This window comes from Nicotiana sylvestris, chromosome 7 (assembly GCF_000393655.2).
Source record: "Nicotiana sylvestris chromosome 7, ASM39365v2, whole genome shotgun sequence".
NCBI lineage: Eukaryota > Viridiplantae > Streptophyta > Magnoliopsida > Solanales > Solanaceae > Nicotiana > Nicotiana sylvestris.
This window is the reverse complement of record NC_091063.1, coordinates 26,056,029-26,074,195: the sequence shown is the minus strand read 5'-3', so window position 1 is coordinate 26,074,195 and position 18,167 is coordinate 26,056,029. Positions and strand designations below refer to the sequence as shown.

Below are 18,167 nucleotides of genomic sequence, written 5' to 3'. Positions count from 1 at the left end.
TTTCTTTCTTCTTTTTCTTCAAAATCACTCATAATCAAATATTGTGCCAAACATGCATGTAGTGAACTTCTTCTTCAATGACAAAGGCAAACATTTCAAGTAGCCCTTGACAAAAAGATAACCTAAACATTGTAGGCAGAATAAAGCTATTGCGAGAATAAGTCACTCTATTGGCTTGGTAAAGTTCCTTTCTACTCCACCTCTCACGATATCATATTTACTAATTATCGTGTTTGCGTCGTCTATTGATGTTTGATGACAATGTCGCATATATTTTCAATATTTGCCATAGAGTAGGATATCAAAAAGTTAAGTAACCAAAAATCGTCAAATAAAAGACATTTATTTGTCAAAAAATATGAAATTAATAAAATGATACAATTTGTCGATGTATTATTACCTCTGACGTTATTACAGCCATAAACTGCTCATTGGGAAGTACCGATGAGAATGGAGAAGGAAAACATGTGAAATATAGAATGGCTCATAAGAGAGTCTTACATTTTGATTTATAAAGAAAACGGACTCAGAATAGATGTAGAAGATATAGTAAACCCATACCAGTTTCGCTGCCTTGTTAGTAGTTCTTTTTTCTGTTAAGCAAGTGCCTTCTCTTCTTTAGCTATTGCCTTATCTTCTCTCAATTCTTCAGATGTAGATTCTTCTCAAGAAGTGTAGTAAGTTCTTTTGACTTTTACATGCAATCAACTCAACATAATAATGTACAAACTATCGGATTAATTCTTTTTTGTGAAAGTTAAAACTTAAGCTTGGAATATGGAAAGGCTATTCTGCAAGCCAAGAGGCACTTGTGCAACTTTAATGACCCATTATTTCAATTCAATGGTTGCAACTTTAATGACCCATTTTAGTATCAATTCAATCGTTGTAACCATTAGCTTAATTGTTGCAACGTTTTAAATTCTCCAAGTTGGAACATAGAAAATAAGACATTTAAACTTAATAAAAAATTAGAGGAAAAGCCCAAAAAAAGGAGAAAAAAGATAAGTGAGTTCCTTGGCCAAAGAGAGGTGCCACCTCACTTTTTTATTACTCTCTTTTATGTATATATATAGATATAGATCTGACAAAATGAGAAACAAAAGGATAGAGAAGAGCACACCAACAAGAATTCACACAGACAAAACCAAAGTTCTACGATCTTCAAGATGACTATGTGCTAGAAAGATCCAGTTGTTTTAGCGATACATATAATAATAATAATAATAATAATAATAATAATAATAATAATAATAATAATTTCTAAGTTAAGATAAATATATCACATCATCTTGTGCCGTAGAAATACAAAAGATCGTTCTATTTGTGCAGAGACAAAAATGTGAAAAGCTATAGCATTCACTTTCCGTAAAAGGAACAAGTGTTTGCAACCAAAATCGTTTAACTAATGAAAAACGTCACATTGTGTCTCTTATGTCACCCTAAACTTCATCTGATTAAATTTTCTTCACTCAAGCATCTCAAAGTTTTTTCTTAAAAACAACTCAGTTGAGCCACCAATCTTTGAAGTGAAGTATCAAGCACAACCTACAAATAAACCAAGAATAGCACACTCAGTAGATGGAAAGCAATTTATCCTACAATATAGTTATCATGGCTAACCTTTAAAAGGAATCGAGAGGACCCAAATGACAAAGAAACAAAAGGAATGAGATATATACTGGTCATAATTATGAAAATAGGTGCAGATAAAACTTATGAATATGTATATAGCACCGGATGAGACAATAGAAGATTGATCTTCACACATGTCAACATGTACCATTTATCAAAATTCACTTAGAAACAGAATCAAGCACTCAGAAGAACCATGTTTTTCCAAGAAAATGAAAATTTTAAAATTCCTCTTTCCTGTGGCCTTACAAATAAAACTTTTAAATTCTCATAAGAGCTTAGTTTCTCATTTGAAGTATAGCTTACATCTTAACTCCAAAGTTATCAACAAACAAAAGTATTGTCACACACATTTTTATAAGTTAGTCAAAAGTTCTTCTTAATGTTTAACTCTCCTTGAGCCCTCGCTTGGCTCGATCAGAAGTTTCTAAATTCTATTAACTTATTTTTGATTATGGCTTTTGTTCTTGCTCAGAAGGCCCTAAGCAATCTTTACCCCAAAACACAAATGTAGGCGTTCAACTCTTTCTTGAAGAGTCATACCTAATTTCCATCACAGACTATATAAATAAGTCCGATTGTTACCTATCATGATATTGTAGGAAGACAACTTACATTTATTACTTTTAGAAAAAGCTCCACCAACGTGTTATTTTAACTTTATCCATATCAATTGATCCACAAAAGTTAGTGCATCTATGTGCATCAGCAATTGAAATACAGAAAGTGATGATATTAATCACAGAATAAAAACCTTGAAATTCTATTGACTGACCTGGGATTTTTAGTTCATATAGACCAGGCACGCATTTCCATCACTGCACACCTAAAAATCTAGAATGGATCAGAAAGAAAAATCAGCAAGTAGAGAATTGAATGATTTTTAATAACAATAGTTACTAAAAATAGTTCTTGCATTTAAATGAATATTAACCTTTTCTTGTTAGTTGCAGAAATTCACCCCAAAGGGAGAATCGTGTTCATAGGGAAAGCACAAGAAGTGTGACTTCTATCATGCTTTTTCCACATGAACTTACAGATGCATTCCTTATAATTGCCACCACTGTAACTGTCAACCGTCCACTTTGCCAAATTCTATGACCTCTGCAATATTTTCCTTAAAATTCTTTGGAAAATGTTTCAGTTGAATTAAAAAGAATCATAGGAAGATATTCTGGTTGATATCTTTTGGAGAAAGATCTCAGTTGATGAGTCTTACGTTTGACATATTATTTGACTCTAAGATCTATTTCAAATGGATTAAGAACATATTTTATTCTTCCCACGTATCATTCTCCTCTTTAACTATTCTAATTACTCTATAATTTTACTGGTAAGTTATTCCTTTTTTTGTAATTCAGATAGCGAATTAGAATTATACGACGTGCCAAAGAAAATAAAGGAAAAGTAAAATATGTCAATACTTGTGCTTTCAATTACATCTTAAATGAATTAAACAAATTCTACTATAAGATGGTTGCTCAAAGTTAACAGGTTGATCTATTCATATATATTTGCTTGAAGTCAGAAAATACTTTTCTAGTTAGTTAGTAGTGAATTTTTAAGCATATGCAATCTAAATGCGGACATACATAATAGAATCCTTCTTCAAAGGCATTCCTGATGTTGCTCCTGCTGCGATTGGTCAGCCATATCTAGTTTTCATGATGTTTTATTGATTAATTTTCGATGCTTTTTAAGCTTTTATTGTTCAGCTAGTCACAATGAAGTTTTTAGCAAAACAATCATGCCGTGGGAGTTTTTAGTCTCATAACCTCCTACACATTCTTCCTGCTGCCTTAGCTGACAAGAGCTAATGTATGTTAGCACATTAAAGATGCAAGCTGAAAAGACACCCCCCCCCCTCCTTTATTTTTTCCGGTAAACTATAAAGTGATTCCAAAACTAATTACCAAGTTATCACCTTTATGATGTTAAATTCCCATACTCCACATCGATTATATTGACAACGAAAGCACATTATAAAATGTTTTAATAGTTGAAATAACAAATAAAGGAAGTAAAGTAAAAAGTTGTCATTTCGGATCAACGAATCAATTTCAACCCTCATTCAAGAGGAGGTTTTGAAGATAAAATAAAAGAGAAATAATGGAAAAGAAAAAACTCGGTCAGGGAAAGAACGAGACTATAAGAGCATAGATGAGGAACCAATGCGCAAAGCAGTCGGGCAATGTAGACAAATCTAGAAAAGGGGGTTATACATCAAAATTTCAATCAGCGATTATCAAAAATTTCACCAGTTATATACCTCAAAAGAAATCAAAATTTCAAAGGGGTTACACCTCAAAATTAGCAGAGAATCAATCTTTAACTAATTATTATAATAAATAAAGAAAATAAATGAAAATACAGAAACAATTTAAAAATAGCAATTTAAGGGGTTATACCTCAATATTCCAATTCAGAAGTTTGAAAGCTCCAAGAGTGCTCTATCCGGCAAGAATCATGTGAGCGTTTTCTTCGATCGGCACAGATATTACAGTAGCACACAACTTTATCCCAAATTGTGAAACACAGTTGCATTCGAAATCTGATTTCATCTCAATTCATTAAACCACCTATATCAAGAGTACAATCTGTCACCAATTCCACCACCTTGAGTCGAATTTCGATCTTCTATTTTATATTTATTTAACAAGAGAAGTAGTCCAAATGCTTGAACAATTCCCTTTGTAGTAGTCTAAAGAACTGAAAAGAAATAAAGTTATTGGCACATACCTCGTTTACTCATCTCTGTCTTCAACTATGGGTTTAACCACTGGGATACCGCATTGGTATAACAAAAATAAGAAAAAGATAGAAGCTCAAATGATAGACCACTGGACAAAGTAAAAAAGTGAAAGAAGGCTAGTTGGAGAACTGAGCTAATAGAGAAATAAAAAATTCTAGATGAAGAATATCAGGAAGGACGCGTGTTTTATGACTTATATATGAGCAATAAAAATTCAAGTTAAATCTGCTGAAATTACATATATACCCTTGGTCGACCACCTTCCCTCTTCTATATAATAGAAATTTGTATTTAATTGAATACTATTCCCTTTGTACTGTTTTAATTTATATGTCTTATATTTCTTTTTAGTTCAAAAAAATATCTTTTTCTTTATATTTAGTAACTCTTCAACTTCGACTTTCCACATGCCATATATGAGATTACAAAATTTAAAAATTTTCCTTACTTTTTTAAATCTTTTTCAAACTAAGACATATAAATTAAAATAGATGGAGTATCTCCTTCTGCTCTGCATCTTCTTCATCGTGTTTGTAAATAATTTAGAGCGGAATGAAATTAAAATTTTATTTATTATTACTCCTATAGGGAGCCAATGAATGGGAAGAGAAGGAACATGAAGACCTAAAAGAAAAAGTGAGAAAAATGCTAGAGATGTCTCCTTCAAAATCTTTGCAAAATCTGAATCTGATAAACGCAATCCAATGTCTTGGAGTAGCGTACCATTTTGAACATGAGATTGAGGAGTCACTGGCCTGTATCTATAGCTGTTATGACCAATTGAATGCTGGAGCTGATGAAACTGACCTCCATCCACTACAAGAAAATAGAGATATGACGATATTTATTAAATGTCATTTTAATATGCTTAAATATCGCAAATTCGTTTAGCGATATTTATTTTATATTTGTATTAAGTGTCGTTAATTTTCCGACATTTAGGTAAATGTCGGTATGAATTTTACGACATGTAGTTTATGACATTTACATAAATGTCAATAAGAAACTTACGACATTTAATTTATGATATTTAGGTAAATGTGAGTAAATTTTTTACGATATTTAGTTTAAGACATCTATGAAACGTCACTTAAAATTACCGACATTTTTCTTTAATGGCAGTAAGTAAATTTACATAAATGTCAAAAACCGAGTAGTGACATTTTTTACAACTGTTTAAAATGTCATATTAAAAAATTCCTATATAATATCGGTACCAAAATTTTAAAATATTAATAATAATCCTCTATTTAGTTTCATTACAGTACTTTACATTCAATTTGTACATTCATAAATGTCAACGGTTATAACTAACCTGAAATGTATGTAAAACAAATGTCTTTTAATACTATAACTAAAGAACAAAGTATCAATATAAAAAGTACTCTGTACAAGATAGATGATACCAAATCAAATGATTTGTTCTCAAAGTAAAGCTCAAATTCAACTAAATCATAAAAGATGGTTATTTCCACATGTAACTATGTTAAGATCACTCCTAATTCGAATGAATTCCCTCAACTTCTAGACTAATTCCTGTAACAAAGCTTGTTCAAACCACCTCTCCATAAGTCAAGATTTTTATTGCCAGTAATTGACCTCACTTCCTTAAAAAATGTTGCACGAGAAATCATACAAAAAAAAAAGAATTATAATTAATAAAGGGAATTCTTTCCTCCTCGACTATAACAAATTAGGATACCAAAAACAACAACAGATTGGGATTCTAAAAAAACAAACATATTGAATAATGGGTATAATAGCAACAACTGAAGAGAGAACAAAAATAGAGAAAAAAAGGCCATAAAAAAGGAAACAATATCTTGTAATATTATAAACTTACCTAGTTTTTCTTTATGCCTAATTCACTAATTCTAGTCTTTTTGATTGTTTAACCTGAAAAGAAACATTAAAATGGCTACTTTGATAGTGTACAAAATTCAAAACTTAGCAATTATAGAATATTAGATACAAAAAATAAGATAAACCCACATAATATTTTTCATTTTATGAAAAATACTTTATTAAGTATAAGAAGATAACAGAACATGACAACATTTACCCATAGGATCAAACAACTTTGATATAAATTCTTTTACCTAGTTCAACTAAAAGCAAAAATTTCAAATGCCAAAGTTTCCTGCTCTTCGAATCTAAGTATAAAAATATATCGTTTAAACAAGTGTACAAACTCACCTTATTTGTCTGAACAACTGAAATATAGGTGATAGTGATTGTTGGCGATCTTCAATTGAGTTATCAGAAATCTATCACAAAAGAGGAAGATTATTATAACTAAAAGAAAACTAAATTATAATATCATCTTATATATAATAATTTCTTATGACTAAGCACAATTTTGTTTACCTGCTCATTACCTGATGATTTTTAATTTGAGCCAATGTCTCCCCAGCTTTACTTTATTGTCTATTTTTGCCTCCATATCCTCTGTTGCTTCAGGCAACTTTTTTTCCATCACTTTTATTTCTTTTTTTGCTTCAGACAACTTTTTCTCTATCGCTTCCATTTCTTTTTTAGCTTCCGACAACTTCTTCCTCCATCTCAATTCTTATAGCTGGTAGCTTTTTGAACTTCTACCTTAACAGTTTTATCAAAATACGTTTGCTCAGCCTGAAATTATTTATATATAAGGCCGTAAATAAAACTTAGAGTTGCTCTTTATTTCTGGAGTTATAACAATCCTATGAGTGTCTGGTCCCATAACTTATCCATACACATCATTGAGAGCAATTCCAGGAACATTTAACTCAGATACACCTTAGCAAGTTCATTCACTTCTTCTTGTTTTGTAAGAAAGAGTAAAGCAATAAAAAGTTATAAATTTTTACAATGGAAAGGAAATACCTTTATATACATAAAGAATAAGAATTTACCATAACTTCACCATCTATCTCATTTACTGGTTGTTTATTCTTTCTCATATGTGTTTTTTTCAACACCTCAATACGACTTGATTTTACACCATCATTTTTTCATTTGTTTAAATAGTAAAAAGGTGTATCAAAGAATTTAAGAAAACAAGTACGGACATATAAATTGCAGAAAGCAGATAGTGAATATGGCATACCTTATTTATAATTTGAGAATGATTTTTTCTTCCTGATATGTGTGGCATACACATTCTTTCGGCTTTGTTTGTTCCTCTTGCTCTTTTCCTAGAAAGTTAGACACAATTTTATATATTAGAGACAATTTCCTGCCAAACACCAAATCAAAAATCAAAATTTTTAGAGGTAAAAAAAAAGAAAAGTGAGAATAATGATAGAGATTCAAACACTAAGAAGCACAGTAAAAAAACTCCAACTCAATGATCTATTTTTAATAACAATATTTACTAAAATAGTGACAAATATAGGAAGAATAACTAAGATATGTCGTTTTCTTCATCATATATTTCATTACTTTTTACAGCTTGTTTGGATGGTTGTTACCAGTTGTATCGTATCGTATTGTTACTTTATATACGATGTTTGTTTTGATTGTTACTTAAATTTTATTGTATCGTATCGTTAAATCCGTCGTTACGTAACGATGAAATGTGTCACTTTATGTAACGACCGATTTGGTTGGTCGCGTCGTTTCCTTGTGTTTTTCTCTCAATCTCACCCTTTATTATTATTAAATAATTTTATTTTATCATTTACTCTACCTTTTATATACCATCTCATAATTTTCTTTATAATATTGCAAGTTTATTCATCATATTACTGGTGCATAATACCATGAAACGACGACAAAACGACACAATCCATGCAAACATTGTATTAATCAAACGATACAATACAATACAATACAATACAATACAATACAATACAATACAATACAATACATTATGAAACGATATGTAACAACCATCCAAACAAGCTGTTAAAGTTAATGGGCCAATTTCTATTCCCGACACACCTTCTCTAATTCATTCAATATCTTCTTCACTTTCCAATATAGTATTATCCGGATGTGGATCTGGATTCAATTTTTTTCTGAAATGAATCTTGCAAACTAGTTCATTCTATTGCCAAAAATATAATATTTTATCATGAATAAGCAAAATCAAACTATAGAACACGAGAACTAACATCTTGAGTAAATAGAACTTCCATAAAACTAGTATCAAACTGATATTTGATTGAACTTAATTTAAGATTATTTTAGATTGAACTACTAAATGAGATCATGCTAATCTAATACTTTTCAAATAGCACCATTCTTTCTATACAGTAAGTTCAAATACTAGAAACATAATCTACAAGCAAACTAAAGAGCATAAATAACTAGGAAAGAAGAAATCTAGTAAGCGCTTCCAGAACACAACAATCCTGTATTTGAAATACGACAAAAGACAAAATAAATTAAAGACCTACCCAAAAAGAAGAAAAACAAATTTTCTTTCATCCATCGATTAGTCAACTATGTCTCAGAACCTAGCAAGTTAAAGTTGCCTATAAAAATCTATATTTCTTGTGTTCTACTCAATAAAATCCAAACAACTACGGGGAAAAAAAAGAAAAGAAAAATTAACTAAACTAGGTACCGGCAAAAACTTGAATACCACATGCACAAATTCTTTTAAAAAACAACAACATATGAACAACCTAAAAAATAAAGAAAACTATTATCTAAACTGGGTACCTGCAAATATTCAAATTTGCACTGTTTTGTGAAGATTAGCAGTGTTGAAAGCAATTAGATGAAAAGAGATAAAACCCTTCAAAAGCCTCAATGCCAAAACCTTCTCCTTCTCAAAGTAACTGCAATAGCACAACAGAAGTAAAAAATTAGGTCTTTTGAAGAATTATAACTAATAAAGGAAACTGTACTTTTTAGAATTTGGAGGAGGGAAGCCAAAATCTTACCGCCAAAATCTTTTAATTTGACTGGATTTGATAAGGGAATGAACCGATTTGAAAAATCCCAACATCTTAGGGTCTTGAGATGCTTCTGACAAAGGAGCCCTAGGATTATGACGGGGCCTTTAGTTGGCAATTGTGGTCCATTATAAATGTAGGTGCATCGGTCCTAGATATAGTCTAAATTTGTATTTTCATATTTAAATTCAATATCTAGCAATAATACGGAACATTGAAATTTTAGTCAAATTTTTTTAAGTCAGCACCATTTTTTTAAAAAAGGATTAACGTTTTATTTAATACGGGATCTTTAATTTTTTTTAATAAATTATAAAAATAACATAATAAAATAATATATAAAGTATATTAAATTTTTTATAAAATTAAAAAGATTAAAAAAACTCATAGAAAAATAAAATATCTAGAATTGTTTTATAATTATATATAACACAATGGTTTTAAATTTATTATGAGATACAAATCAACTATAATGTCTGAACTTTCAAATAATTAAAATATTAAATATTTTTAAAAAATATTAACAAACTACATATTTAGTTACCTCTCAAAAATTAAATAATCAATAAACTTTATAAATACTGTAATTTAAAATAATACTCCTATAAATGCCTAATTTTCGCCTTATATATATATATATATATATATATATAATATGTATGTGTGTGTGTGTGTGTTTGTTCTTATTTGTGTATGTATAGGTATTCTTATTTGTGTATGTATAGGTTTTAAGAGTTGAGTAATGGTATGATAAATGGGGTGGGGTTTGGGCTAGTGTAATTTAATTAAAATTGTGCCAAAATTGATCCAAAATTTGAGCCCAAAGAGCCCAAATCCGGTCCAAAAGGGGCTGCCAAGAAGAGCTTAAAACGACGTAGTTTTGTCTTGAAACTACGTCGTTTTGGTTAAGTGACAAGATTCAATCTCATCCACCCATCTTGATTTAATCCAACAGTCCTAGTTTGAACTTCATCCTAGGTATTTAAAGCCTAAAATCCCCAAAAATTTCCCCCATTTCCCCCTTATTTCCTCTCTCTTCTTTCCCTCTCCTTCTTCTCTCTTTTCTCTCTTTTCACTCTCTCTACGCCACCCCAGCTACGCCCACCGCCGCCTGTCGGAAATCGCCGCCACCGGCGGACCACCTCCAAACACCTCCAAATTCACACCACGTAATCTCCACAACTTCCTTTTTCCATATCTCCAAACCAAATCGTAAAAAAATCCCTCAAACTCCTTGAATCTTAGATCTAAGAAAACTTTTCCGTCACTTTTTTGCCCAAATTCTTGAAGCTCCAACCACTACCACCCCAAAATACCTACATCAATGGATAGAGCTCCTCAAGACCTAGCTATTGATGTCAATTCTGCCCCAAAAATCCGGCGACCAAAATCCGGCCTAATTCCAGCGACCTCCCGGAACACCCTCTTTGGCATACCACCATTTTTTCGGCCTTTTGATGTGTAAAATGGTAAAATACTATTCTTTTTCATGGCTGATTTTTTTATTTTTATTTTTAATTATCAGATTTTATTTTTGTCTATTATTAATTATTTTAGCATTAGTTTTTGAAGTTTGAAATGTTAAATTTTCTGTTTTTGCACTTGTTGAAGTAGTAAAATAGTTTTGTATTGATAAAAGTGAGGTAATGAAAAATACTTAAGAGTATATGGTACTTGTTTGGTTGTTTGTTTACTGCTTCAAGACTCTTTGAGTACAACACTTAAAAGTCAAATTGTTTGGTAAGAAAATGTAGACCTTTGGACATTATTTGAATAAAGTCTATTTTTGAATAGTGGAGAGCAGATTTTGTTTGAAATACTTGACAAGATTTGAACTAGAAAGTCTTGTTTTTGAATTTAAGAGCAGATTTTGTAGAAAAATCTGTCAAAAAGATTGATTTTTAATTTTTTTGAAATAGCTCGTTGTTTTGATATATAGAGGGGACTCCATCACACTTTTGGGGGGGGGGGCATTTTTTATAATTGCTTTGTCACTAAAACAAAAAAAAATTCAGCAGTTGAACACATGAAAAGTAAGCTGAAATGGTGAGCTTTGGGAGTGAATCTTAGAGTGCAAACTTTTAAAAAAGTATAAGTCCTCTTTAGAGTTCTCTTCTGGGTTCCCTCTTTAAGATCTGAACTACTGTTTATTCTTTTGCTACCGGGTAATCCTTTAAGACTCGTAATGTACGTATTTTCAGCAATGGGAACAACTTGAACATGCTGCACCATTTAAATGTGTTTGATGTTATGAATAGTTTGACAACAAAAGAACTTGTATGTTATTGTTATGTATAAAACATGTGATAATGTGAATATAGTCCTTCATAATACTTGAATATTGAGTTGTAAGTTTTTGAATGTGATATGTAAGTCGTTTATGGATTTTTTAAGCATGTTTTCAAGCTATTATATCCGAGTAACAATGCTAAGTATGTCATGAATGACTTTAGGTGTATAACACATAACATGAGTTCGTTTTAGTTGTTGAAATTTCACTGCCAACATATGCTTCTAGGAATGCTGTGATAATATCTTTGTGAATCTGGCCATTTTGCCGGATTTGCAAAAATGGCTATTTTTGTAAAGTGGGCGTTTATACAATTGTGACTATGTAGTTAATGGTCATGAATTCAAACTAAGTAAAGAGCTAAGATTGTATCAATTTTGGGCCTTATTGAATCAAAGATAAAAGTTGGCCCATTTACCTTTAAACAACAAAATTACCCCTTTTCTTCTATATAGCATTAGGACAATTGAAATTCATTTCTTGGCCTGTTTGAATAATAAATTCCAGCAGGCAAAAGCTCCATACAAGCTGGCCCATTTTTTTCTAACAAGAAGTTGACTCGTTTCTTTTAAAATAGATAAAGTTGGTCCAACATTTATTTGCATAATTTTTCCCAACTATAAAGCTCGAAAAAATAATAATAATAATATCAGATTTTTCTACTATTTTAATTAACTAGTTTTTCTTTAATTAATTTAAACGTTAGTCAAATAGTAGGTGCGCTTTAACTTCACGGACTCACTTGTGTAGCGTGACGCTTAACTTTTAATAAGTTAATTCATCAATTTCATGTCATATTCAATAGTTTTAATTAATTTATAAATCTTTTGTCATAATCACGGATTCGCTTGCATAGCGTGGTAGTGACATTTAATAAATTTTCTGAAAAAGAGGGTTAATGTTTCCTCCAACACAATTGCAGCAATTTTTCAAAAGTAAATAACGTGCTAACAATCATCTGTCATGACTGCGGATTCACTTGCGTAGCGCCGTTATGACTAAATAATAAATTTCGTCGATCACGCATTTGCTTGCGTAGTGTGGTTATGACATCTTATTATTCAAAAATATTCTTTAATTTTTTCTAATAATCAAGAGATAAAAGAGGATAGGTAAAACATGAAAATAATATAAATCACAGTTTGTCCAAAATTAATTCAAGCCAAGTTTAAGTCAATAAAGCGACCGTGCTAGAACCACGGGACTCGGGGAATGCCTTATACCTTCTCCCCGGTCAACAGAATTCCTTACCCGAACTTTGTTTTCGCGGACCGATTAAAATAGAGTCAAACCTTCCTTTGACTAGGGATCCAAATAAATGGTGACTTGGAACACTGAAAAAATCAATTCTAAGTGGCGACTCTGAACAATATAATAATCCCTACTCAAATTTTGTCACTTTAATTGGAAAAACTCTTTGGCCCATACACATATTATTATTATTTTGAGGGGTAGAAAAGGGGTGTGACAGCTCTGGCGACTCTGCTGGGGACTTACATAAGAATTCGAGCTTGTACATGTTGACTTTTTATTTGGCTTTATTAATTTTGTAAATATTGTGATTATTTGTGCCTAATGTGCTACCTGTTCGCTTTTTATCATTTTGATATTGTTGAACTGTACATATAAACTGTTTTCTCACGCACCCCCTCTAAGTCTTTTTGAAATTAAAAATTGGGCATTTGCTTGACATAGCCCGCTTTCTTTGAGATAGCCGAAGTATTCGTCACCCGGTGAAGGATTTTAGTCACACCTGTTTTAGGTGGGGAGCACCACCAGTTAAGCCGAAAAGCAATGCTACCGGTACACTGACCCTCCTCGGCTCGAGTTGTCTGCTCGAGTAAGCCAGTCTAGATACCTTCTCCAACAGGATCTAAACCTAGAAGAACAAGCCTCATGCCGGATATCCCTAGTAGGTTCGCTTTATTTGCATCACGTGCATTTGACTTAGCAAAACTCGGCACAGGGGCCGGGTCCGTATAAGACAGGTATCCTCTTTGAGACCATCATGTTCACGTATATGCTACTTGATACATCATTTGGAAGGCTTACTTTCATTGTCGACCGGTTTTTAAAAAAACATTAGTGTAATTATTAAAAATAAAAATAAAAAGAATAATTCTCCTAGTTTAGTGCAAATAAACCTTTTTTTTTAAAATATATTGTAGTAGTCTGGTGTGAGTTGTAAAGATTAATTTTCATTAAAAGAAAAAACAAAAGGGGAGAGTACCCTGTTTTACTAAACTACGCGGGTTTGATTCTCACCGGATGTGATATACGTAGCAACCTCCATCGGGTTTAGTCCACATGTTTCAAAAAAAAAGGGAGCATAAATTTTTTTTTTAAAAAAGGCCTATTTTGGTCACCTTTTACTGTCTGGCCCTCATGTTCCAGCTGTTTTGCCAAGACAGTCTTAAAATCTTCCTGGGAAGTGCTGAAGGGCCATTTTTGTAAAAATAGTTACTTTATCCATATTTATTCACCTTTTACCATTTTGCCCTTATGTCTGGCCATTTTTGGAGAAGCAACTTTAAACCTTTCCGGAAAGATTATTTTTGCAAAAAGTAGCTATTTTTATCTGGTTATACTCATATTGCAAAAGGTCATTTTCGTAAAAATAATTTTTATTTATTTATTATTTTGTCTATTTTTATTGTTTTGTTCCTGTGTTTGGCTGTTTTTGCCGAGACATCCTTTATGCCTTCTATGGAAGTATTAAAGGGCCGTTTTTGTAATAATAGCCATTTTTTCGCTTTTATCATCTCAACTTTTGTGTCCGGTAATTTCAAAATATATATTGTAATTAAAAAAAATAGATCGAGTCCTAAATTGACCAAAAAATAAAATAAAATAATGAATGATCATAATTTGCATATAGTTTAGGTAAGTCCTAACCCTTTTTTATCTTATTCTTAGGATCACCATGAGTTCTCCACAAAGAAGCAGTCAGAAAAGGGTAAGGGACGAGACAATTCCTATATTCTTGATCAGAGATAAGACCCCGAGTAGTCTCTGTAATTGGTGGGCTAGTTTTGCTACATGGGAACGGAATCGAGTATTTAAGCACCTCAAGTTCCTCACCAACCTCATGGGAATTAAGCCTAACAGAGATTTAATCGAGGCTCTAGTAGGTTTTTGGGACCCCGCGAACAATGTCTTCAGGTTCAAAGATTGTGAAATGACACCCACATTGGAAGAATTAGGTGGGTTCACCGGATTGGGGAGAGACCTTCGTGGGAAAAGGCCTGCTGCTCCGAGAAAAGTTGGTGTGAACAACTTTTTAAAGAAGTTATGCCTTCGTCAAATTCCAATGGTTTGCTTAAACGAAGATTGGGTTCCGTCGGAATATTTTTATGATAGATTTAGGGACGAGAAAGGGTTTGAGAACTTCTCGGGCACAAAATTCGTCAACCAGTTGAGTTACGATGCTTGGAGGGAGTTGAGAATCTTCGCGTCCATGATATCATTTCTAGGGATCATGGTCTTTCCGGAGCGTGGTGGGCACATCAGAATTCGATTGGTTGCGGTAGTCTCGTATTTGCAAAGTAGCGAGGATCATACCATTTTTCCCATGATTTTGGGAGATATATTTCGGGCTTTGACCCGTTGTCAAGAAGGTGAAGATTACTTTGAGGGATGCAACATTCTGCTGCAGATGTGGTTCGTAGAGCACCTTTATCATCATCCAATAGTACTAAATTTCAATGATGATTGGCTGAATTACATTGGATGTCACCCAGACAGAGCTGCGAGTTGTAATCTTCCAGAAAGGGTGAGGGCTTGGCGGACATTACTTGGTTCATTGAGTGCTGATAAAATCACTTGGAACTATTACTGGTTCCCTTCTGCTAGGGTCATGCATATGTCGACGTATCGCCCATTCTTCATACTCATGGGTTTTAGGGGTTTCCAACCCTACGCGCCTTTACGCGTCATGCGCCAGTTAGGGAGAGAGCAAAAGAGGCCCCCGATTGAGGACATGCACCCGTTCATATGGGAATTCAAGGGAGAGGAACCTCCAAGGGAGTCATATGCACAGAAGATTTGGTTTGGTAGTTTATTTTCCGATTTAGACGAGATGGTAGCTAATCGTGAACGTGGGGAGGTAAGCCTCACATACCTTGAGTGGTTTCACAACCAGGCTATCCCCGAGAAAAGGACAGAGGGATCCATACGGAATGCAATTGATTGGGAGAGAGAGATCGAGGTCAGAGTTAGAGAAACCAGAAGGGAAGTGGCGCAAAAGTTCCAATCTCGTATTGACACTTTACAAGAAGATAAGGGCATTATTGAGACAGCCATTGACGTACAACAAGCTGATTTTGAGCGGGAAAAGGCTCAGTGGGCACAAGAGAAGCAAGCACTCAAAGCCCAAATTTGAAAGAAGAACATAGTCACAACCGCTCAGTAGCAAGAAGAGAAAGAAGCCCAGTTCAGGGTAGTCCGTGATCATGAACGTAGAGGTTTCGCTCCATTAATCCAAGGTCTGAGGGATCAGATAGGGGGAGTTGAGTCAAGCAAAGAGAGCCAGATCGCGGAGTTTGAAATAGAAGGACACCACTACCAAAAGGTTATCAATCAATTAGAAGCGGAGTCGCTAGAAGTTCGGCGCCAGAAAGATATGGCCTTGGACCGCGAGCGTGATGCGCTGGATCTAGCTGAGACCGGTGGTCGGCAAAATCAAGAGCTGCACGTGGCTCAGGAATACATTAAAGGAAAGATCCTCAAGGTAGCCACATATACCTCAAGAGCATGCAGGAGTTTCCAGGGCATGACGCCCGAGCGGTTTGCAGAAGTATCATTGAATGTTGCTTGTCATATATCTGCAGACTTGGAGAGGATATACTGCAATGTTGGGGGTCAGCCGCAGGAACAAGAGCCTTGATTACAGTAATGCTGGTGGATTCTACTACAGAGATCAAAGTCTTCTTTTAGTTATCAGTCCTTTTCATTATGCTTTTGTTGTTTCTAAGTCTATAAGAGTCTTTTGGTGTTGTTTTGACTTTTATTCTAAAAAGACTATTTGAGTCAGGTTTGGTCTCGTTTATCTTTATGTAACTCTTGATTTTTGAGTCTTGTATCAAAATATTATATCGAAAATCAATGAAAAAGTTTTTGATGTTTGTTTTGTAAAAAAAATAAAAACAAAATCAAGTGTCTTGCATATCTGAACTACGTAATGATCTGATTCATGCGGCGACATGATACGTAGGCAACCCACAAAAGGCTCGGTCAAGTATTCATTTTAAAATGGCTCTAAAGTAAGGGATCAAATAAGGCGAGTGAAGAAAAAGAATAATAAAAAAAAAAAAGAAGAAGAAGGAAATAACAGTGTCAATAAGCAACAAGCTGATAGGCCGGAATGAAACATTGAAGCCTTCCAAAAGCATTTTAGAAATGGTGGCGATGTTAGGAGCATGACATATTACGTGTAATTCATATCTATAAAATGCCTAACCCTAACACGTTTGTTGTCTCTTAAACCAGTAAGTTTAAGGTGGTTGGTTTGTGGTAAATCTGGAAGCACATCATTACTTCACAAGATTTAAGGGACCAGTAGTAATGGATAACAGTGATGAAATCGAGTTGGTCAGTGACAATCCGCAGGGTCAGTCAGTTGAGCAAAAGTCTGAGGAGATAAGAAAATTGAGACAACAACTGTCAGATGTATATCAAGCTTGGGTTTCCGGTCGACCTCCACCCCAGGGTCCCTCAGAGGGAACTTACACCATACCCCAGGCTACTCAACCACCGCTCCATGCAACGAGTGACCCCATTCTACCACCAGGGTATGTGCCGAACTACAGCCTCCATGCTGCCCCCAGTACCTCTAATATGCGACCTCCAGTCGCACCGGTCAGGAACACCCCTCTCGTCGTGTCTGGCGCACCGGTATATACAATACCGCCACCACCTCCTGTGACGAGGCCAAATAATGAGCCACCATCTCATGCTTATGATGGACAATACTATTCTCCGAATATGGCTTTTGAGGCCTCGGCTCTATACAATCAGACTCCTCAATACGAATCACCAGTGGAAAATGAAATGCCTACCACGACGATTGAGCCAGATGAGATGGCCAGGAAAATGAAAAGTCTTGAACAAAATATAAAGAATATATAGGGACTAGGTGGTCACAAAAGTGTTTCATTCAGTTATCTATGCATGTTCCCTCATATCCATTTACCACGAGGGTTCAAACCCCAAAATTTGAGAAATATGATGGACACGGCGACCCTATCGCTCACTTGAAAAGGTACTGCAACCAGCTGAGGGGTGCAGGAGGAAAGGAAGAGCTGTTGATGGCATACTTTGGGGAAAGCCTTGTGGGGGTAGCTTCCGAATGGTTCATTGACCAAGATATCTCTCATTGGCATGTTTAGGATGACATGGCCTAGGCCTTCATCAAGCAATTCCAATACAACATTGATATTGCACCAGACCACAATTCCCTATCCAATATGAGGAAAAAGCCGACGGAAAGCTTTAGGGAGTACACCATCAAGTGGAGGGAGCAAGCGGCCAGAGTTAAGCCTCCCATGGATAATCATGAGTTGATCACTGTCTTTTTGGAGGCTCAAGAGCCTGATTATTTCCAAAA

At 33.9% G+C, this 18,167-nt stretch overlaps 1 long non-coding RNA gene and 1 pseudogene across 3 annotated transcripts; one reads left to right on the top strand and one right to left on the bottom strand.

Annotated features, from left to right (window-relative positions):
• LOC104242881 (sesquiterpene synthase 15b-like) overlaps positions 1–18,167 on the top strand; it is a 48,228-nt pseudogene that overhangs the window by 3,139 nt on the left and 26,922 nt on the right.
• On the bottom strand, positions 1,249–4,561 carry LOC104242878 (uncharacterized). Of its 3 annotated transcripts, none has more exons than XR_011401026.1 (5): positions 4,375–4,561; positions 4,044–4,214; positions 2,570–2,761; positions 2,411–2,469; positions 1,249–1,548 (listed from the first exon to the last, which is right to left on the bottom strand). It is a non-coding gene; the product is annotated as an uncharacterized lncRNA (long non-coding RNA). The 3 variants fall into 3 exon arrangements; XR_011401027.1 differs by having other exon boundaries at positions 2,570–2,739; XR_011401025.1 differs by lacking the exon at positions 2,570–2,761 and having other exon boundaries at positions 4,375–4,558.